At 45.9% G+C, this 23,245-nt stretch overlaps 1 protein-coding gene and 2 long non-coding RNA genes across 3 annotated transcripts in view; 1 reads left to right on the top strand and 2 right to left on the bottom strand.

Moving 5' to 3' along the window:
- Window positions 1-23,245, bottom strand: part of LOC311614488 — a 350,039-nt gene that overhangs the window by 107,237 nt on the left and 219,557 nt on the right. The window lies entirely within an intron of this gene.
- Window positions 1-23,245, top strand: part of LOC311614433 (zinc finger protein 416-like) — a 173,197-nt gene that overhangs the window by 13,725 nt on the left and 136,227 nt on the right. The gene's annotated exons all lie outside the window — the stretch shown is intronic.
- Window positions 18,510-23,245, bottom strand: part of LOC311614493 — a 14,590-nt gene continuing 9,854 nt past the window's right edge. Inside the window, exons 2-3 of the long non-coding RNA XR_014793680.1 lie at window positions 19,901-20,024; window positions 18,510-18,923 (exon numbers count right to left, since the gene is read on the bottom strand). This is a non-coding gene — a long non-coding RNA (uncharacterized lncRNA). The remainder of the gene's footprint in view (window positions 18,924-19,900; window positions 20,025-23,245) is intronic.

The raw sequence follows: 23,245 nt of genomic DNA, 5'->3' as shown, positions 1-23,245 counted from the left end.
ATCTATCTCTCTCTCTCTCCCTCTCCCTCCCTCCCTCCCTTTCTCTCCAAGATCATAAAAGTATATATTAAAAACAACAACAATAAATTATTGTCATGAAATTCAACAGGAATGCTGACTGCTTACAAAAGGCACATCCTTAAACAGATTGCAGGATTATCGTCTCCCCAAACCCCTATCCTGGGAGATCTGCCAGTCTGTTCCAGTTAACCAGACCTCTGGCCCCATCTTGTCCTTCCCCAGGGCCACTTGCTTAAGCACATCACCTTTATTCACCTACTTAATTGGCTGGGATGCTAGCTCTCCTTGGCATTTGAGAAAACTACATTACCCAGAAAGGAATGCGACGATGTAGGCGGAGCTAAAGGGCACTTTTGTTTCAGTGCTTCTTGTTAGGGCGGGACTTCCGCCTTCGTCCTCCTGGTGGTCATTGTGAACTCCAGGTTCTTCAGGGACTCCCAGCTTCAGCACACTGGTCCTGAGAGGAAGGTAGAGGAGGCCTTGGACCCAATGCTCTTGAGCTGCAGAGTGTGTCTGAGGCGCCTAGAGCCCCAACAGCCCGAGATTGGTGTCTCCGTGCCTCCCGGCTCCTCTCTGCTCACAGTGTCCCTGCAGCCAAACGCCCCCTCTCCCCCCTCCCCCCCCCCCCAACCCTCCAGCCTGCAGAGCAGCCTCTCAGGCCCACGCTCAGGATGGTGAGTCCCTCCTGGTGACACATGGGTGATGGGAAGAGGGTGGAAGGCAGCAGTGCCACCTTATGAGGAGGCGATGGTGGGACTGAGCAGGAAGGATTGGGAAACCCAGACCCATTGTGGGTATAAACTAAGGCAGGTGTTGGCAACCTAAGGCGGAACCGCATGCAGCTCTTCTGAAGCTTTGCCTTTGCTCCAGCCGATAGGGAGGGGGGGGGGGGGGGGGGTCGGGACGCGGCGGCTGTATCACTTACCTCCGCCGCCTCGCCTCCCTCCTGGAGCTCTGTGTGGCAGGTTGCTGGCTACTTAGCGTCGCTAGGCAACCATAGTGTCCCTGTCCTGGCCCAGCCTCCTCCCTCACATCACAGCCTGTGATGTCACTGAGGGCACGCTGAGCGTGCACCTCTGCGCTGGGGAGGAGGAGACTGCTGCGAGGGAAAGAGAGGTGCTGATAGAGGTGACACTGAAAAATGATAATAAAAAAAAGCAATAAAGAGAAAAAAGTGAGAAGGAAAAAGAAGAAGACAGACAGGATTGGAGAAAGAGAAAGAGAGGGCTTGCAGTGTGACTGTCACTGGGAGTCAGGCCTGTACAGTGAGTGGAGAACAAGATCCTGAAAGAGAAAAAACAGCAGCCAGGTTTAAAAAAAAAAAAAATTAACAGATACTAATTTTTTTGTTGGTTAAGCATGGGAGACAGGTCCTTTTGTAAGGTGTACACTGTAGGAAATTTGTGGCTATTATATAAAAAATTATTTTTAAATAAATAAATAAAATTATTATTTACATTTTTACTTAATTTATTTTATTTAATTTACTGAATATTGGGGGGCCTGATGAATTATTTTTATGGCATGCATGGCTCACTAATTAATTTACAAAATATTGGGGGCCTCATAGAAATAAACGTTAAATTAACAAGTCACCTATGTTTCTATGAAAATTTGTTTTCTTCATTTTTTTTTTTTTTTTTTTGTGGCCCACATACACTTAAACCTTGTTTATTTGGCCCATATTAGCTTTGAGTTTGACCTGCTTGTTCTGGAGTAATTATACATCTTCCATAAGGTTCCGCAACAATTACAGAATGAGTTGAGTAAACACTACCATGAAAGAAACACAAACACATTCTTATGGTTGAGCTCCATGAGACCATTTAAAAAATTTTTTCAAATATATAATCAAATCATGGAAATTAATGACCAATTGTGCCATGAATCAAAAAAAGCAATGAGACCCAGCTGGATTGGCTCAGTGGTTAAGCATCAACCCAGGAAACACAAGTCACAGTTTAGATTTCTGGACAGGGCACATGCCTGGGTTGTGGGCTCAGTAGAGGATGTGCAGGAGGCAGTGGATCAATGATTCTCTCTCATCAATGATGTTTCTCTCTGTGTCTTAAATAAATATGAATATATATATTTTTAAAAGATGCAATGAGTATGTTTTGATTTTCATCGTTGAAAACCCACTCCACAGTTTAGGAATCCTTTGCTCTGAGTAATGGCTGTGGGAATAAGGACCTTTAGCTTGGCTTCTTACTGGCTTCAATAAGCCACAGGATAGCCCTAGCCAGTGTGGCTCAGTGGATAGAGCATTGTCATGGGGACCTAAGGGTCCTGCATTCTATTTCCGTCAGGGGCACTTAGCTTGGTTGTAGGCCCCTCCCCAGCAGGGGCGCTGGTCATGGTGTGAGTAGGAGGCAACCAACCAATGTGTTTTTCTCACATCGATGTTTCTCTCTGTCTCTTCCTCTCTCTTCTACTTTCTCTAAAAACCAATGGAACAGCCTTAGCTGGTTTGGCTCAGTGGCTACAGCTTTGTCCTGTGAATTGAAGAGTTCCAGGTTCAAATACAGCCAAGGGCACATGTGGGGGGCATTCAGGAAGCATCCGATTAATGATTCTCTCTCATCAATGGTTTTTCTCTCTCTCCCGCTCCCTTCCATTCTGAAATCAATAAAAATAAAAATATTTTGCCGTGACTGGTTTGGCTTGGTGGATAGAGCATCGGCCTGTGGACTGAAAGGTTCCCGATTTGATTAGAGTCAAGGACATGTACCTTGGTTGCTGGCACATCCCCAGTAGGGAGTGTGCAGGAGGCAGCTCATTGATGTTTCTCTCTCATCAATGTTTCTAACTCTCTATCCCTCTCTCTTCTTCTCTCTGTAAAAATATCAATAAAAAAAGCTCTGACTGGTTTAGCTCAGTGGATAAAGCATTGGCCTGAGAATGCAAGGGTCCCAAGTTTGATTCCAGTCAAGGGCAAGTACATACCCAGTAGGGAGTGTGCAAGAGGCAACTGATCAATGTTTCTCTCTCATCGATGTTTCTAGCTTTCAATCCCTCTCTCTTCCTCTCTGTAAAAAATCAATAAAATATATTTTAAAAAATCATGAATAATATATTAAAAATGAAAATATTAAAAAAATAAAAATAAAAATAAAAAAGGTCAATGGAACAAATATCCTTGAATGAGGATTAAAATAAATAAACGTATTTACCATTAAAATACACACACACACACACACACACACACACACACACACAGCTACAGGATAAAGGGCTCATGGCTCTGGGGCTCCTGCCCAGGGTGTCAGGTGAACATCACTGAGTGCTTATCTGTTTCACCACCCACACTAACATGATGCTTTTGCTGGTTCCCCCATGGTTTTAACTACAAGCATCATTTTAAGTAGCAACGCGGGGGATTACAGCCAAGGAAACTTACTAAAATCTGTTTTAAATCTTTGTCATGGACTAACTGGAGTGGATCGATAAAGGTTTCCCTGACATTGATATCAAAGGATTCTTTCACCTCCACCATCAGCTTCATGGCAGTGCCCATATCGATCAATGCACCGCCTGGGACAGAAAAACAAACAAAGCGTTTGTTGCCAAAACCGGTGTGGCTCAGTAGAGCGTCGGCCTGCAGACTGAAAGGTCTCAGGTTCGATTCCAGTCTAGGGCATGTACCTTGGTTATGGCCACATCTCCAGTTGGGAGTGTGCAAGAGGCAGCTGATCGATGTTTCTCTCTCATCAATGTTTCTAACTCTCCCTCTCCCTTCCTTTCTGTAAAAAAATCAATGAAATATATTAAAAATAATACAACAAACAAACCACAGTGTGTTTTTGTAAACTGGCTGTAAGGGTTTTTAAAGCTGCAGAACAAAGTCCCTCTTTGTGAACAATAAAAGGATTGAGTCCTCCTCAGGGCTAAGCACCCACCAATGAAGATGCCAATAGGAATGAATGCACATTTCATCTCAGCCTTTGCTGCCAGGTCCTCTGGGGGCCTCTCCCTGGATCATTCTGAGGGCAAGATGCCCAGATCCTCCCTGGTGTGGAGGAAGCCTGGCAGTGTCCTGTGGGGAGCTCCCAGCAGGGCGGGTAGCCATGACGAGGGTGAACAGTGAATGAGCCCCAGTACCTGGGCAGCAGTTAATCCACATTAATTTACAAGCAGGTGACCTCGAAGCTGTGCACAGTGAGGTGGCACGTTCTCTTAAAAACATCCCCCGTGAAGCTCAGTGGATAGAACATTGGCCTTCAGACCCGAGTCCCACGTTTGATTGGGTCAAGGGCACATACCTAGGTTGCAGGCTTCTTGGGTGGGCCAGGGATCATGAAGGAGGCAACCAGTCAATGTGTTTCTCTCACATCCGTATTTCTCTTCTCTCCCTCTCTCTTCCACTCTCCCTAAAAGTCAATTAAAAATATCCTCAGGTGCAAAAATACAAACAAACAAACAAAACCAAGCAAACAACCATCTCCCTGCGGGCCTGTGTGGCTCAGAGTTGAGCATCAACCTAGGAACCAGGAGTCATGGTTCAATGCCGGGTCAGGGCACATGCCTGGGATCTCCAGTAGGGGTGTGCAAGAGGCAGCCCATCCATGATTATCTTTCATCATTGATATTTCTCTCTCTCTCTCTCTTTTCATCTCTGAAATCAATCCAAAAAAGAAGAGAAAAAGAAAGTCTTAGTGTATAACTTACAGGCAACATGGGCCGCCTGCCCGCCCTCCAGGCCCTGCGCACTTACCGAAGGTGGATTCCTCACCCAGCCATGGCTGTACTTGAGCAGGTAGTCTCCCAGCAGGCCCCCTGGCTTAGAGAACTCCCAGGCCTTCCCCTGGTTGTGGATCTTTGACATCGGGACCAGCATGCCCCACTTCACTCTGTTTGTTTCAAGACAGGGTCATTTGTAATTCCTTCAGTGGACAGGGCAGAGGGACCGGCACAATGTATGCAACAGATGCAGCAGGAAACATTGAGGGCACCCTCGGCACCATGGCAGAGACCTGAGTGCCGAAGGTCTGCCGTGGCCTATTTAATCTTTTCCATGATTGGCACATGCGTCACCCAGATGGGTGCATACTGGTTGGTGGCTAAGTCACATGAGAAACGGAAATTGTGCACACATCACAACCAGGCTACATCAGGACCTCTCTCTTTTGCTCTTCCTCTCTCTCTGAAAAATACTTTATCCCTAGCCTGTATGGTTCAGTAGAGAGGGCATCGGCCTGCAGACTGAAGGGTCCCGAGTTAAATAACTTTGGTCAGAGCACATGCCCGGGTTGTAGGCTCCATCCCCAGTAGGGAGCATGTAGGAGGCAGCTGCCCATGATTCTCTTTCATCATCAATGTTTCTGTCTCTGTCTCCCTCTCCCTTCCTTTCTGAAATCAATAAAAATATATTTTAAAAAGTAAATCAGCTGTAGCCGGTCTGGCTCAGTGGATACAGTGTTGGCTTGAAGACTGAAGGGTCCTGGGTTCGTTCTGGTCAAGGGCACGTACCTTGGTTGCAGGTTCCCCGGCCCTGGTCGGGGCATGTAAGAGGAGGCAACGGGTCCATGTGTCTCTCTCACATCAATGTTTCTCTCCCCTTCTCCCTCACCCTTCCTCTCTGAAATAAATAAAATATATTTTAAAAAAAACAAACCTTAAACCACATTTCAGGATTGGGTCCGCAAGGGTGTTGCTTCTAGATCACATGAAGGGAGGGCCCAGCCGATATGGGTGGTCAGCATGGGTCACCGTGAATGGGCAAAAGACAGTTCCAGACTTTGTCCCACATTACCTGGATTGGGCTGAATGTATTCTGTGGCTTTCAAAACAATTTCTGCAGCTGCTTGATTCATGAGATCTACTTTCTAAACAAACAAACAAACAAACCAAAAAAACTTTGGTGAGTGACAAATGATGAATTCGCAGGAAAGGACACAGAGACTTGATTTCCTCCCGTGATAAAGGGAAGGAGATGGAGGTCCTGTGGGGCCCCAGGGATGCTCCACACAGCGGACCCGGGACAGTGTCACAATCATTTCTGTTCAGAGTCTCAACATGCCCTGGCCGGGTGGCTCAGTGGGTTGGTACATCACCCTGGACACCAAAAGATAAGGGGTTCAATCCCCGGTTAAGGGTGCATATGGGAGGCAGCCAGATGTTTCTCTCATGTTGATGTTTCTCTCTTACTCTCCCTCTTCCTTTCTTTCTAAAATCAATAAAACAGCTGAAACCAGTTTGGCTCAGTGGATAGAGAATCGGCTTGCAGACTGAAGGGTCCCAGGTTCAATTTCGGTCAAGGGCATGTACCTTGGTTGTGGGCACATCCCCATTGGGGGGTGTGCAAGAGGCAGCTGATCGGTGATTCTCTCTCATCGATGTTTCTTACTTCCTATCCCTCTCTCTTCCTCTCTGTAAAAAATCAATAAAATATATTAAAAAAAAATAAAATTAACAAAAAATATCCTTGGGTGAGGATTAAAAGAAATACATGTGGCATATATATATACTAAAGACCTGGTGTAGGACATTTGTGCACTGAGGGGGGCAGGGCCTCAGTCCAGCGTGCACCCTTTCACAGTCTGGGAGCCATTGGGGGATGTCTGACTGGCGGCTTAGGCCCCCTAAGCTGGCAGTCAGATATCCTTAGTGCTGCCAAGGAGGTGGGAGAGGCTCCACCACTGCTGCTGTGCTCGCCAGTCGTGAGCCTGGCTTCTGGCTGGGTGACACTCTCCTGTGGGAGCGCATTGACCACCAAGGGGCAGCTACTGCATTGACTGTCTGCCTCCTGGCTGACAGTACATGTCATAGCGACGAGTTGTTCAGCCATTTGGTCAATTTGCATATTACCCTTTTATTATATAGGATCTTTTTATTGATTTCAGACAGGAAGGAGAGGGAGAGAGAGAGAGAGAGAAACATCCCTGATGAGAGACAATCATGGATCAGCTGTCTCCTGCATGCTGCATGCTGCACACAGGATATCGAGCCCATCAACTGGGCATGATTCCTAACCAGGAATCAAACCATTAGCTGGTTCATAGGTTGATACTCAACACTGAGCAACACCAGCCCGGCGAAACGCGTTAAAAAAAAAAAAAAAAAAAAAAAAAAGAAAGAAAAAAAAAAAAAAAGAAAAAGTCCCATTGTAATCCTCCATTGCTTTCTCATGAATGCATGTTCCCCATAACAGAAATGCCATGTGATCAGCTCTCTGGGTGTCACCCTGTGTCATAATCAGAAAAGACGAACACACCCACGCAAGCCTTCAGGCCAGTTGAGGGCAGCACCAGGATCTGGTGATGCTTTACTCAGCTGTCGGGCCCAGGAGACACAGCCAGGGGGCCTCGATATGTATCTATATGAGGATCTCAGACTAGAAATACATTCTGATTCTCCAAGGTGCCTAACCACATGCTGGGGCTTTTTAATTGCTTGCCAAGACTGCCCAACTTGCCCAGCCTGTGTGCCTCAGTGGTTGAGCATCAGCTTATGAATGAGGAGGTCACAGTTTGATTCCTGGTCAAATTCGAGGCCATGACGCAGGTCAGGGCACATGCCTGGGTCATGGGCTCGATCCCCAGTGAGGGGCATGCAGGAGGCAGCCGATCCATGACTCTCTTTCATCATTGATGTTTCTATCTCCCTGTCCTTTCCACTCTGAAGTCAATAAAAAATGCATATCTTATATAATAAAGGCCTAATATTCAAATCGATCAAAAGGTGAAACAGCTGGCGGAATGATGTGCACTGACCACCAGGGAGCGGATGCTCAATGAATGAGCTGCTCCCAGCTCACAGACCCCAAGCCACCCAAGGCAGGTGCCAGTGGAAGCCCCTTCCCCCATCACCCAACAGATTAGCCTCATTCACCAGCCAGGCCTACGCCCCCTAACCTTGCACAAATTTTCTGCACAGGGCCTCTAGTATATAGCGAGCAATCTGAATTTTATCCACTACAAGGAACCAGTGAGCTATATCCAGGCTCCTTCATAATCAAGGGTCCTCATTTGGGCTTAGACGTGGGAAAAAAAACTGCCTTTTGGGTCACAGGATCTACACCTGTGTATGAGCATCCTAGAGTCCACTCTCTTCATATTATTGGTGTGTCTCATCTCACAACTACAGGCAAATTTGTTTCCTTTAAAAAAAATGTTTCCCCTAGATTTCTTTCTCTCTTTTTAAAATGAATTCATATTGTTGAAATTATTACTTATGTCCACTTTTTCTCCTCTTTTTCACCTCCAGCCCACTGCTGCCTGCTGACCCAGGTCCTCACCATCCCATTGTCTGCGTTTCTGGGCCATGCACAGATGCATGCAAGGTCCTTGTCTGATTACCTCCCTTGCCTTCCCTCCGAGGTTCCACACTCTGCTCTATGCTTCCATGTGCACATCCACTCTGATCATCAGATTGATATTTTGTTACTTAGACTCCACATCAAAGTGAGATTATGTGATGAGACTCACATTCTTCATACAATTGACATAAAATGCTCTAACCCTTTTCATGTCAAGAAAGTGGTCATCTAGTTTTGTGCCTTGAATGCCATTTATTTTTTTCACTAATTATCTGTAGAAATAAAGACAAATAAGTATAATATACATTGATTTGTGATCAAATTATCTGACGCTAATTATCTCTCTATCTTTTACACACACACACACTCACACCACTCTCAGATTCAGCCTTTTTTTTTTTTTAAATTTCCTTGTTCATTTTTTTATATATTCATTGATTTTAGAGAGAGAAAGAGAGAGACAAACATAGTTTTCTTTCACTTGTTTATGCATTTATTGTTTGATTTTTTAAACTATATTTTATTGAGTTTTTACAGACAGGAAGAGAGAGGGATAGAAAGGTAGAAACATCGATGAGAAACATCCATCAGCTGCCTTTGCACACCCCTCATAGGGGATGGGCCCACAACCAGGGTTCTTGCCCTTGACCAGAATTGAACCTGGAACCTTTCAGTCCGCAGGCTGACGCTCTATCCACTGAGCCAAACTGGCTTCGGCTGTTCATTGTTTTATATATGTATTTTTATTGGTTTCAGACAAAAAGGTAGAGGGAGAGAGAAACATCAATGATGAGAGAGAATCATGGATCAGCTGCCTCCTGCATGCCCCATACTGTGGATCTAGCACCCAGGCATGTGTCCTGGCCAGGAATGGAACCCTGGGCCTTTCAGTGTGCAGGTCGTCACTCTACCCACTGAGCCAGACCAGTAAGGGCTGCACTGATATTTTTAAATCTCCATTTAGGCTGCAGCCCTTGTCTTGGCCTCACAGCCTGAGGGAATCCTTCTCCCCTCCCCATTGACCCTCCTGTAGGACCATCTCCAGAAGGGCATCCCTGTCAACCCAGGACCCCCAGCCGGAACCCTGACATCCTCCAGGCAGCATCCAGGGAAGGGGAGAGATGGAGGGCAGAGAGGGCTTAGGCCTCAGACTGAGACATCAAGAAGAGAAGCAGCTCATCCCATCAGCGTTTCGGGAGCCAATTTGTGGGAGGTGCAAGGTTAGACCTCAGGAATGTGTATTCCAAAGGATGTCCGTCATCTGGTTCTAGCAACATTGGGGGGCTGTGGGGAGGGAGAGGCGAGTGCAGGTCCAGGGGTGCAGGGATAGGACAGGTTTTACTGGTTGAGCCCTGCCGTGGCGGAAGAGGCTGCAGGATTGGAATACAAATTGGTTTGTCCACACACAACAGTGTCCACACACCAATCTAACGCCTGCAGGTCAATTTTCCTGTTTCCTCAGCACAGAAAGCCCTTCTTCCTTTCCTCCCAGCCCCCAACCAACTCCCAATTGCTCCTACTTCATTCTCCCAAGACATAGCCTCCTCCACCAGAAGCTCTCCAGGAAGCCCCAGCCTTGTCCTGGGGGTATGTCTAACACTATTGACTGGTTTGTCTAGGTGTCCCCCGACCTGGGGGCCAGGCCAGGGAGACCTGGAGAGACGAAGGGAGGAAGGAAAGCCGTGGGGAACCCTGGACCGCAGTCCCCGGAGCAGCATGGTCTCTGCGCTGGGATGGGCCGGGCGGGCCTGCTGCGCAAGGGAAACAGGCGCCAGAGTCCGTCCCCTGAAGAGCAGGGCTCCGGGGCACTTGCCTCCAGGGCCTGGGCTATGGCCACCGCCTGGGCTGTGGTCACTCTTCCCTGCCCCCGACCCGCTCTGCCCATTGGCGAAGTCCCAGCGTATGCAAATGACGCTGCAGGCACCGCCCTCGTTACATTGTTGCATGGGGACCCAGAGGATAAGCCTGGGAAACTGGGCCCAAGATTACACTTCACTTTGGGGTGCGCACAAGCTGAATTGTGCCCAGCTGTGGGATGGTCCTGGGTGGGCAGACAGGCACCACTTACCCGTGCTTCTGGGACTTCACCTGGTCTCACTCATAGGCAACAGTGCCCCCCTCTGGCGCCATTGGGCAGGGGATGCTCCAAGAGGCGCCTATGGTGGGAGCAAACAGACCTACGGACCAGCCTTGGAGGAAGAGGCCCAGGGCTGCTGGGTGGTTCCTTCTGTCCCCATGCCATGCTCTGGGCGCCATCTGCCTGGAGTCCTGGTTACTGTGTCACTGTCTGATCAATATCATCAATATGGCGCTGGCCTCCCAGGAGCATTGAGCCCACTGTCACCTGCATGGAGAGCAACCATCTCTAGGCCTTGTTGGTGTGGCTCAATGGATAGAGCATCCACCAGTGGACTGAAAGGTACAGGGTTCGATTCCAGTGAAGAGCATGTACCTGGTTGCAGGTTCCCAGCCCTAGTCTGGGTGTGTGATGGAGGCAATCATTCCACTCTCTCAAAAATCAATGAAAAAATATCCTCAATTGAGGATTAACCAGAGAGAAAGAGAGAGAGAGAGAGAGAGAGAGCGCGAGCTCACAACTATTTCCAAGGAGCCATCAACAGCCCACTCAGTCCCCTGGATAGGTCACCAGACCAGAGACCCAGCTCCCTGGGTGTGCTGCTGACAGGGTCATTTTGCCCAGGAACCAGAAGTCTCCGAGTCCATGACTCAGGCCAGACACAGAAGGGCATGGAGCAACCTGGTTGAGCCCTGTATCAAGCCAAGCCCAGCAGGTCAGCATTTTTGAGGCATCTGACCTCCAAAGGCCCTGTCAGTTTCTGGTTGCTGGGGCTAAAGCTTCCTCTTTAGGCCCATCCTATGTCCACAGGGAGTATTCAGATTCCTTGTATTATTCAAGGTGTTATCTGGGTGTGGCTATATTGTTTGCCTGGAGACTGGAGAGAGGGGCTCTCTCAGGAGAAAATAGTGATGGAGTCTTAGATATAACTCAGCACTAGACCACTACCACCTCCCCTGGACTGCCCCCTACTCTCCCCAGATTCCACAAGCCCACACCATCTCCTGCCCCTCAGCCAAGAGTAAGTGTCTGTATCCGAAAGGTCCCATGAACCAGGTTCAGTGGGGAAAGGCACAGGCCCCAGTGCAAGGAGGGACCTTGTCTTCAGGAGCTCCTCTTTTGCCTGCACTGTAAGGTCCGGCCAGCCTTTCAGAACTGCCTCTGAGCTCAGATCCAAAGTCCAAACTCCAATGTCCAAAATCCCAATCCCCCACCTCCCACAGTCCATGGTCCTTTTTTTTTTTTTTTTTTTTTCACAGTTAGATGCTGTGCCTGTCCTCAGGGACGCGGCCTGCCACCCTGTAGATTCCCCCTGACCTTCTAGCCACAGAGGCTTGGCAGATTCTCTTGCCTAGATCCCTGATTTTACCTTTATCCAGAGGACCTCTGCCCTTCCCCGGTGCAAACTATCTCACCAACTGCAGCTGCTCGCCTAATTTGGGCTGAGTTCCACTTGTTTCAGCTGCTCACTCTACCCGCTCCGGGACAAGCCTCAGGACATATCTGTCTATTCTGTTGCCATCTTTTCTCTCTGGTGGTTCCATTTAAACCTCAGAGTCTTACAACAAAAGACACCAGTGTATAAAATTTTATTCTTAATAGCATATGCTCCTTTGAAGTCTGTTGGGGTTTTCCTAAATATTGCTGAGAATTATATAATATTGCAAACAGAGAATATGTATGTATGTATGTATATCTCCTATATAATTAAAAGAAACATGTAAGTTGGCCATACATTTATTACGCTCACCAGCCGATCACGAGTAGTATGAAAATTAACCCACCATCTTTGGCAGGTTATTTTGCATATGCAGGCACGGAATGGCCTAGGTCCTGGGAACATCCTGGTGACCCAGGGTGCTCCTACCTGTAGGCCTGCACATAGGCTCTGAGTGTCCTGGGTGCCAGAATGCCTCCAGCCCTAGGGTGCAGGCACCAAGTGGCGGGGGGTTGGTGGGACTCCTAGGTTCTTCGGCAAGGCAAGGAAGGCAGGCAGCCGCCCCGTCCTGGCTGCTCTGGTCTTTGTGGGCAGCACTCACAAGTGTGGGGATGCCAGTGGGTGGGGCGGGAGGCCGCCTACCAGCCCAGAGAGCACTGCCAAGACAAGGAAGCCAGGCGCCTGGCTCCAGGTTCATGGGCAGCGTATTCAGACACAGAGAGGCCAGTGGGAAAGGTGCGGAAAGACGCCTGCCTTCATAGCCTTGGCCAGCAAACTCTGGGTATGGGCAACACACGCAGGTGCAAAGCAGCCAGTGAGCAGAACTCGCAGGCATCCTGCCCCACCCAGGCTGCTCTGGGCCTGTGTACAGCACACTGGAAGAGCCTCTCAGCAGAGGAGGTGGGTCACTGGAGGGCAGCATGTATTCCCCACATGGCGATGGTGGCAGGGGTAACTGTGACAAGTGGAGCTTGTGGGCCGAGTGGAAGTAGCACCTGCAGGTCATCAGTGCCAAGGAGTGGCTGTGCAAGTCCCGCCTCCTGGCCCAGAAGGTGCATGACTGCAGGGACAGCCACCATGGTGGACCCAATTGACATCCTCCTGGCCGCAACACAGGGGTTTGCGGATCTGTGCACCTGTAGACCTCCAGTGCGTGCTGCATCTTTTCCTCCCCTACTGGGATGGGAACGTCAAGCCTCCCTTCTGATCTCCCTCTTTGGCTGCAGTAATCTTCTTTGGGTTAATTTGCATAGTCGGTCCAGATTGACTGATGGGCTTGGCTTGCAGTTGTAGTGAAGTGATGGTTTATTTGCATATTGCTCTTTTAATAGATAGGATTCCAAGAATAGAAGGATGGACCAGTCCCTTTTCCTATACAGACACTCTTTTAGACTATTCAGACCCATAAACTTAGCCTCTGCATTTTGTTTGTTTGTTTGTTTTGTTGTTGTTGTTGTTAAGGTCAAAATGCAGGGTGTGGCAGAAAGTATCGGCTTCCCTGAGTCTACAAGGATAGGATAGCTCTTCTGGGGAAATTTGGCCACTTAGGTTTGAAAGATTAAGTATGTCACACTTCTAGCAATAGATTCCCAAAACTCAGAAACACGACTCAGAAAGCATATATGCACACCTATGTTCATAGCAGCACAATGGTAGTTATAAGAGCTACAATTTGGAAACAGCCTAAATGCCCATCAGCAGATGAGTTGATTCAAAACCTGTGGTGCATCCACACAAGGGAATATTATGCTGTTGTAAAAAAATAGGAAATCTTATTATTTGCAACAGCATCAATGGACCCATACAGTATTATGCTAAGGGAAATAAAGCCATCAGAGATAGATAAATATCACATGACCTCACTCATTTGTGCAATATAATGAACATACCGTATTTTCTGGCGTATAAGACAACCCCCTAATTTTACAGTTAAAACATAGGTTTAGGCCTATATTCGCTGTATAAGACTACCCCCCACTTCCGAGGCAACATCAGTTCTTTTTTTAATAGACCGCCTCTCTGACTCTGGTCAATCTGAGCAGGCTTTTTACTAGAACACAGTGTCGTCTTATATGCCGGAAAATACGGTAAACTGATTCACAAAAATACAGCCAGTGTCACAGAAGCATTGAACAGACCATCCAAACAAAGAGAGAAGGCCCAGGAGGTAACGGTATCAAAGATCAACCAAAGGACTTGTATGCTTGCCGATGAGCATAACCAGTTGGCATAAATAGCCAAAGGGTGAGGGCCTGTGCTTTTGGGTAGAAGCAGGTAGATGGAGGTCAATGGAAAGGGGTGAAGGAGACTTATGTAACAATTAAAAAAAAAGAATGTCCCAATGCAGGACTCTTGGCTATGTCTCCCTGTCCTGCTTTCCTCCTCAGGCACTTTATGCCTTTGCCTCTCTCCCAGCTCCAAAGCCCCAGGTGAGTGTTTGCAATAGGAAAGTCCTGTGTTCTGGGTTTATAGAATGAAAGCAAAGACAAAACCAAACCATATCAAGGAAACTGCATTTTTGTCTCTCCCCAGCACCACGCTGTATGGCCCTCCTTTCATGGGGCAGCCTTTCAGGACTTTTGCCTTTGGTCCAGTATCCCCAGCAGCCAGCTGCCCTGTGGCTTTTCCTTTACACACTCGGATGTTACCCACGTCGTGAAGGGACACAGCTTTGCTGCGACACAGCTTCCTCCTCACCCTCTTGACCCACTGGTTGCTGTCCCTGGAAAGTCCACTTCCCAGTTCTTGACATTCTCATCTGCCCTTCCTAGTTGTAAATGGTTTGCTCAGCTGCATCTAATTTGTTAATACAAGTGGATGTTCTTTGATTTAGTTGTATTTTCAATCGGGCTCAGGATGAGATTCACTATAGTACTGCTTAATTGGCCACCATTTATTTATTTTTTACCACTTTCTGATCCTTGGTGTTCAAAGCAGCCAGAGTGATTTCCATACAGCTGCAAATGCACAAGGCATGCTCCCTGCAGGCTACAACCTGAAGTCTGCCAGCCCTTCACAGAACTCTTCAGTGAAGTGCCCACTGACCAACTCTAGTTTCACCTTCCCCCATACTGCTGTTACCAGTCACAGCAGGCTTTGTGGACTGTCCTTCATTATTTGTGGACTGTCCTCCACTAGATGCCAGTTCCCAAGGACAGAGGACTCTGCATTTACAACACATGAAACAGTTGGGCTTAACAGTATCCACAGCTTCAGTCTTTATATATGTCCATTATGCTCACCCATGGCTGCTGACCCTCCATCCAACCTGATCCAAGTTCTCATCCCTACAGCTTCCCTCAGCCTACCAACTCAAGGAACCTGGCCGATGAAGTGGCAGAAGAACGTTCACAGGAACCCAACCTCTCTGCCCCTCAACCACATTCCCTAGCAACGCACTATTCCCCATAATCCAAAAACTATCACATCATTAAAGGTCTTCTATGCAAAGGAAAAACTTAGGGAGGGGATACACCAACCACATCTCAACATTCAGAACGTGGACTTATATTGAGACCCTTTCTTTCTGGAAATGCTTGTATTGCAGCTTGTTCTCACCACTCAAAATATACAGCACCATCTCCTGTAGCATGCACACTACCTCCAGGACTGTTTGGGTAAGGGGGAGAGGAGAGGAGTGCTTTATTTTTGATAAAATCAAACAGCAAAATAATCCCTAAAATGGAAAAGAGACTTAAACACCAGAGGGTCTCAGGGGTGAGTGGGTTGTTGGAGGCAGGACTTTCTAAGTGAACTGATTTTGGGGTCCAAAGCACCAAGGGGTTTCTCCTAGATACAGAATTGGGTTCATTTGCAGCAGGAAGGTGCCTAGGGGGTGGAGAGATGCACTCTGGATGGAGATAGAAGAGCCCTGGCCAGCACATCTCAGACAGACACAGAATCCCAATTCCCCCTGTGCTTTGACTGGGCCTCCTCTCTTCCAAACCCTGGGAAGGACACAGTGTGCCCAGCTATAGTGGGAATGTCCCAGGCAAAGGCATGAAGGAGTGAGTAAAGTTAGGCTGTGCAGGCAGAGGCCTCATCTCAGGGCACCAGAGTGAATGTTTGCATTTTTTGATAATCTTCATCTGAGGATATTTTAAGAGAGAGAGAGAGAGAGAGAGAGAGAGAGAGAGAGAGAGAGAGAGAGGGAGGGAGGAATAAGAGAGATATTGAGAGAGACATCAATATGAGAGCGAGAGAAAAAAAACAGATGCCTCCTACATCCCCATATGTGCTGGGATCAAATATGCAAAACTAAAACCACAAAGTCAAGTAGTCTTTCTTTCAAGGCTTTGGGCAGCAATGCATTATAAGCCAATATTGCTCAAAGCGTAATTTTCTGTTATTATGCTGTCCCACCAAAAGCACAGAAAGGTTAGGATTCAAACAATATCTGTTAACTCCAAACAATAGCTGTTAACTCTATGATGATATATCATAATTGTGCTTGACAATCATACCTATAAGTGTAAAAAATAAAATAAAATAAATTAAGGTAATAGAGAAAAATATCTTTACTAAAAAATCATAAACCAAACAGAGCACAGTAAGCAATTTACAGGTTGGTGAATTAGAAATTAAAAGAATTCATAAAAGCATAATTCAATAAAAAAATCTCTTGAGCTACAAATGTATCAGATAGTAGTTCTGGGCATGTCCTTCAATTCTTACTTGTACTGGAAACACATGAGGACTATAGTACACTATATGTTTCATTAAAAAGTTTAAGACAAAAAAAAAAAAAAGGTCCCAGGCACCTTTAGTGTTAATTTAAGTGACTAAAATAGAATATTTCTGCACATTTAACACTCTTCTCCAGTGTGAACTTTTAGATGTTTAATATGACTAGATTTTTGGCTTAAGACCTTCCCAAATTCATTACCATTCATATGGCTTCTCTCTAGTGTGAACTCTCTGGTGTTTAATTAATGTTCTTCTTTGACTGTAGAACTTTCCACATTCATTACACTCATATGGCTTCTCTCCAGTGTGGACTTTCAAATGTCTAGTAAGGCCAGATTTTCGGATAAAAGACTTCCCACATTTAGTACAATCATATGGCTTCTCTCCAGTGTGGACTTTCCGATGCATTGTAAGGTTAGATTTTTGGCTAAAAGACTTCCCACATTCAGTACACTCATATGGCTTCTCTCCAGTGTGCACTAACTGGTGTGTAATGAGTGCACTTCTGTAACTAAAGAACTTCCCACATTCAGTACACTCATATGGCTTCTCTCCGGTGTGAACTCTCTGGTGTTTAAAGAGTGAACTTCTATCCCTGAAGGACTTTCCACATTCATTACACTCATAGGGCTTCTCTCCAGTGTGGACATTCAGATGTCTAATAAGGTCAGATTTTCGGAAAAAAGATTTCCCACATTCAGTACACTCATATGGCTTCTCTCCACTGTGGACTTTACCATGTAAAGTAAGGTAGGATTTTTGGCTAAAAGATTTCCCACATTCAGTACACTCATATGGCTTCTCTCCGGTATGAACTCTCTGGTGTTTAATGAGTGCACTTCTATCGCTGAAGGACTTTCCACATTCATTACACTCATATGGCTTCTCTCCAGTGTGGACATTCAGATGTCTAATAAGGTCATATTTTCGGATAAAAGATTTCCCACATTCAGTACACTCAAATGGCTTTTCTCCATTGTGGACTTGCCGATGTATAATAAGGTGAGATTTTAGGCTAAAAAACTTCCCACATTCAGTACACTCATATGGCTTCTCTCCAGTGTGCACTAACTGTTGTTTAATGAGTGCACTTCCGTAACTAAAGAACTTCCCACATTCAGTATACTCATATGGCTTCTCTCCAATGTGAACTCTCTGGTGTGTAATAAGAATTGATTTTTGGCTAAAAGACTTCCCACATTCAGTACACTCATATGGCTTCTCTCCGGTGTGAATTCTGTGGTGTTTAAAGAGTGCACTTCTATCACTGAAGGACTTTCCACATTCATTACACTCATATGGCTTCTCTCCAGTGTGGACATTCAGATGTCTATTAAGGTCAGATTTTTGGATAAAAGACTTTGCACATTCAGTACAATCATATGGTTTCTCTCCAGTATGAACTATTTGGTGTTTAATGAGTTTACTTCTTCCACTGAAGGACTTCCCACATTTGGTACACTCGTATGGTTTTTCTCCAGTGTGGACTTTCGGATGTATAATAAGGTGAGATTTTTGGCTAAATGTCTTCCCACACTCAGTACACTCATATGGCTTCCCTCCATTGTGAACTCTTTGGTGTTTAAAGAGTGCACTTATATCACTGAAGGACTTCCCACATTTAGTACACTCATATTGTTTCTCTCCAGTGCGAATTCTCTGATTTTTAATAAGGTTACATTTTTGTATAAAAGACTTCCCACATTCAGTATGCTCATATGGCTTCTCTCCAGTGTGAAGTCTGAGGTGTACAGTGAGGTGAGCTCTTCGATGGAAAGAAACCCAACATTCACTACACTCATACAACTCTTTTCCAGGATGAACTCTCTTATGTCCAATGAGGTTAAAGAATCGTCCAAATACTTTCCTACATTTCTTACACTCATAAATCACTTCTCCAGAAAATTCACCTTGACATTGAACAACTTTCAGGATTTGACTTGCAGAATTTTCACAGTCACTCCACTGGTGATCACTTTTACAATCAGGAAATTTCTGTGAAACCTCACTATCACAGCATAGCTCCTCGATGTTGAGAGTGGCCTGGTGCTGGTGAAGCTCCAAGGTGTATTGCAAATCTTCTCCAACATCCCGGCGAGTTGAAGGCACCATCGATAAGTAGAAGCTGTACCTGCTCATATAGGATGCCCAGTCCATAGCTTGTTTCCAGGACTCATCTTCACATTCATTCCTCTGGTGCTGGTAAGGGTATGCACTGAAACATAAGTCTCCAACACATGTATCACTACAGAAGGCATTTTGCTCAAAGTATGTTGAATGTGAACCAGTTAGGTGAAAAATATGTTGTAACACAGAGAAACACTGCTTACACAGAGGGGTCCTCTGGGTGGCTGGAGCTGTCTTAGAAGCCCTGTCCTGTGACTCTCCTTGTATAGATACGCTATACTCAGAACAGAACTCCTCATCATCCTTATGCCAGCAACCTGAAAAGTGAGAAATGGTGAGAAAATGAATATTGACTGTGTGACAGGGGGAAGTCTCATTGTAAAAGTGTGTTACACATTACATGTTGGTTCCATGAAATTATCGATTATAAAAGATGTGCAGGAAGAATGAATAAGAGGGTCTTTAAAAAAAAAAAAAAAGAAAAAAAAAAAAGGCTCTTGTGACTTTTTTGGGCTAATGAAGATCCCAAGACAAGGAGGCCTCAACAGAAGTATGATACAAACATGCAAAGCACCACATGGATTAGAATATGGATCTCCAGCTCATCCTTTAACTAACAGCATTCACCATGACTTATCTGTTGGGGAATGAGAGAGATGTGAAAGAGATTGGTCCCATCTTACTTCAGTAAATATCAATAAAGGAGTAGTAAGTTTTGAAAATTCTTTAGCACATATGTAAGTGCAACTCATAACACATGTGCAAGCCAATGTTGCAGAATACTGCAGAGGCACCAGTGCAGAGGAACAGGTGATGAAGTAGTGAGCAGTCAGCACTGGGCCTGAGCCACACAGCTTGCTATAGTATTCAGGGAAGAAAATATTACAGCATTTCAATGGGGCATTACAAGAACAGCCCATGGTTCATGTTGATAAAAACCATAACATGGCAGAAGGTGCCACAAAGAATCCTTACCTAGAGAAAGAGTGTTGAAGTTGAAGCCATGCATGTGGACACTGTTAGTTTCCCTTGAAGAGAAAGTGCAAACTGAGACCCATTAAGCTGACTGCAAGACGCCTGACTCCCTAACACTTAATGTACTTTTTGAGATAACAGGTCTTATAGATGATCTTGGAGTCCTTTGACTAGGCTGGCAGCCACAGCACATTTGACAGGACAGTGGGGGAAATTAGCAGAGGCAATGTTCTGGCTGTGGGAGAGAGAAAGCTATGCCTGAGGAATAAAGGAAGAGAGGTCATCACCTCAGGACACTGGGAAAAAACCAAGTTCTTACCTTCAGATGATACAAGTGCAAACACTTCCAGCATGACATTGCAGTACAGACGTCTCTGAGCCTCATCAAGGAGCCCCCATTCCTCCTGAGAGAAGGTAATAGCCACATCCTCAAAGTTCACAGCCTGTCATAATGGGGACAGTACAACTCATAATCACAGTCACTCCCAATATTATAAGTCTATCCTACTACCTACCCTCCAAATCCATCTGCTCTTTCCACACTTCACATTTGAGAAAATGTCAGGCCTTCATTCCTTGAAAGGAACTGTCTTCTTATATTCGTGCTGATATTTTTCTTCCAACAATTAAGGCAGTTGAGTAGATAGAAGATACCTGAGCTCGGGCTCAACCATGTATGCCACACTGCCTCTTATCGATAGATTGGGTATCAAAAGCATAGGTTAGTGAGGAATATTGGCCATAAAGACAGTGGGAGTGATTTGATACTATTTTCTCAGGAAATAGCATTGTAGTCCCTAAGATTACTCCTCTAAGACACTAAAAACATGGCATCACACGTCACTCTTTTGATCCCAATCCCAATTGGTGAGGCCATTGCTTTGTACTACCTGCTGCACATAGTTCCTTGAACAACACTCATCTCACACAGCTTCCTTCCCAGAGGCACCATTTCAAATATGCTGTGTTGTGGATAAATTTTTTCCTAATAACCATCTTTTCCAAAATTATAGTTCACCATCTCCAAAATCTAGTTCTCTCTTACCTTATTGTCACATCTAGTAACCACTGAAATAGACTCTTTCTTCAGTCACTCATGTCAGTGTCATGGCGCTGTGGCCATGAATTCACATTCCCTCTCTGAGTGCACATCACTCTTTCTACCACACCTCTCTAAAACCTGCACTTCCCCAGCCCCGGCCCCCATTAGGATCTCCTGGCCTTTTACTTATTAGTCAGCATGTCTGGTACAGAGGATGATTGCCATATTGAATCAGGATCAAGCACTGCCCAGACTATGATAGTCCACACTCATAGACACAGCTTTGATTCCTGCTATGTAGGCCTCTCTTCATGACTGTATATTTCTTTCAACCTTAACAACTATTAAGAACAACAATCAGATCTCAAATATCTATAGCCCACTTCCTCTTATGCTGCAATTGATGTTCATTCATTAGTCACAGCCAACAACTCTCACTTAACCTTCACTCAAGTCCCAGCCCAATGGCCCCCTGAACCATTCCCAGTGAGTCTCACAGATGACCACTCAAGTCTTCTAGCTAATCCACAACACTGACTGCAACTCCCCAAAGCCAGGGCACAACAAGAGTCACAAGAAAATCCTGGTGAAAGTTTAGAAAAGTTGATATGTACCAGACTTAGTATCATCTTGTTTAAATTACTCTTTGACGTCGAATAATCTCAGGTCCACTCATCTTTTAAAGGTTTTGGCCACTGTTAAACAATTATCTTTTACCCACATGACAATTTCTGTCCCTGTGCTGTGTTGTGACACCCACTTCTCACAAACAGTGGCCCCAGGAAGAAAGTTAGTCCTCAGGCTCACACTATGCCTTCTGAACTACTACTGTCATTTCCAACCTGACCATGATTCCCTGTATTAAAATGATATACTGTCCTAAATGATATATCTCATTTTGTTGAGCATAGACCCATGCACCGGTGTGAGGTCACATGCCTAGGTTCTGGGCTGGATCCATAGTAGATATTTGCAGGAGGCAACCACTACCTATTTTTTGCTCCTCCCTGTTGCTCTGTCTCTCTCACCCCCACCCCATTCTTTCTACGTCTAACATCAATAAAAATATATATATATGTATTTTTAAAAATATATATTTTATTGATTTTTCACAGAGAGAAGGGGACAGGGAAAGAGAGCTAGAAACATAAATGAGAGAGATACATCGACCAGCTTCCTCCTGCACACTCCTCACCGGGGATGTGCCCCCAACCAAAGTATACATGCCCTTGACCGGAATCGAACCTGGGACGTTTCAGTCTACAGGCCGACGCTCTATCCACTGAGCCAAACTGGTTTCGGCTATATATGTATTTTTATAGACATACCCTACAGGTTCCTGATTCAGCTCTCTTTACTCTTTGCACATTCTGGAACCTATGTGTGGAGGACCTCATACTGACTACACTGGTTGTCAGAAACAAGGTCCACACCATGAACCCCTACTTCTGGCCTTAGGATTCTCGGCTTAGTGTCTATTGAAAGTGCCCAGGTCCAAGGAATACAAGAGCAGCAATAGTCCCACAACCCTACAATCTCACGGGCCACAAGTGTGTGAGGTGCTGAAATAAGTTCCACAAACCCGTATACATAATCAATTCTACATTTACAGGATTTTGTGAAAAGATTATGGTCTGTTGAGAGCCTGGCAACCACCAGGCTCTATGTGTTCAGGGTGCTCAGTGCCCTTGCCCAGCCCAGAGGTTAGGTGAACTCTAGGTGCCTGTATGATCTCAGTCCTCAGTGCTCACTCTTACAGTTCCCTTAACATTTACAGGACTGTTCCTTCCTGTCCACAGCTGCTGTCCTCTGTCTTCTAGTCTATTCTTCCACTGAGCAATGTTAGGAAAAGCTAGAACCCTACTTCATAAAATGTCCTTTTTTTTCCCAACCATCTATGGTCCCAGTGTTCTGAGAGTGAAAGCAAAACTCCTCATGCAAAACCACACCTCATCTCAATGTTGCCTTTACACGCAGAACAGGCCAGGGTTTCCCAATCCTCCCTGCTCTGTGTCACCATCACGTCCTTACAAAGTGGCACTGCGACTTCCACCAGCTTCCCCATCAGCCATCAGGAGGGACTCACCATCCTTAGTGTTAGACCTGAGAGGCCTGCTCCCCAGGCTGGAGGGTTCCGTGGGGTTAGGCTGCTGAAACGTTGAGAGCAGAGAGGAACTGGAAAGCATGGAGATGCCAACCTGGAGCTGTTGGTGTCCCGGTGCCTCAGAAACACCCTGCACCACAGGAAGCTGACCCCAGGCCTCCTCCTACTCCTGACTAGTGCCCTAAAGCCTGAGAATGCATGAAAAAAAAACCTAAAATGTAAAAATCGCAACCTGGAGGAGGAAGGCAGAAGTCTGGCCCTAACTGGATGAGCACATCATAATTCCCTTTGGCTCCACCCATACTTGTGCAGTTCTTTCTGGGTAATGTAGTTTTCTAAACAGCCGAGCCTAGCTATTGTAGAAACCCAACCAATGAATTAGGTGAATACAAGTGTTGTGGCAAAGTGAGTGATGGCTGGGGAGGGAGAAGATGCATCCATAGGCTTGGCTAACTGCCAAAGACGAACAGATCTCCTAAGAGAAGAGGGTAGTAGGACTGAAAGAGATCCACCAAGGA

Source organism: Pipistrellus hanaki (assembly GCF_964339955.1).
Source record: "Pipistrellus hanaki genome assembly, chromosome: 21".
Taxonomy (NCBI): domain Eukaryota; kingdom Metazoa; phylum Chordata; class Mammalia; order Chiroptera; family Vespertilionidae; genus Pipistrellus; species Pipistrellus hanaki.
The sequence above is the reverse complement of the archived record's forward strand: the minus strand, read 5'-3'. Positions and strand labels throughout refer to the sequence as shown.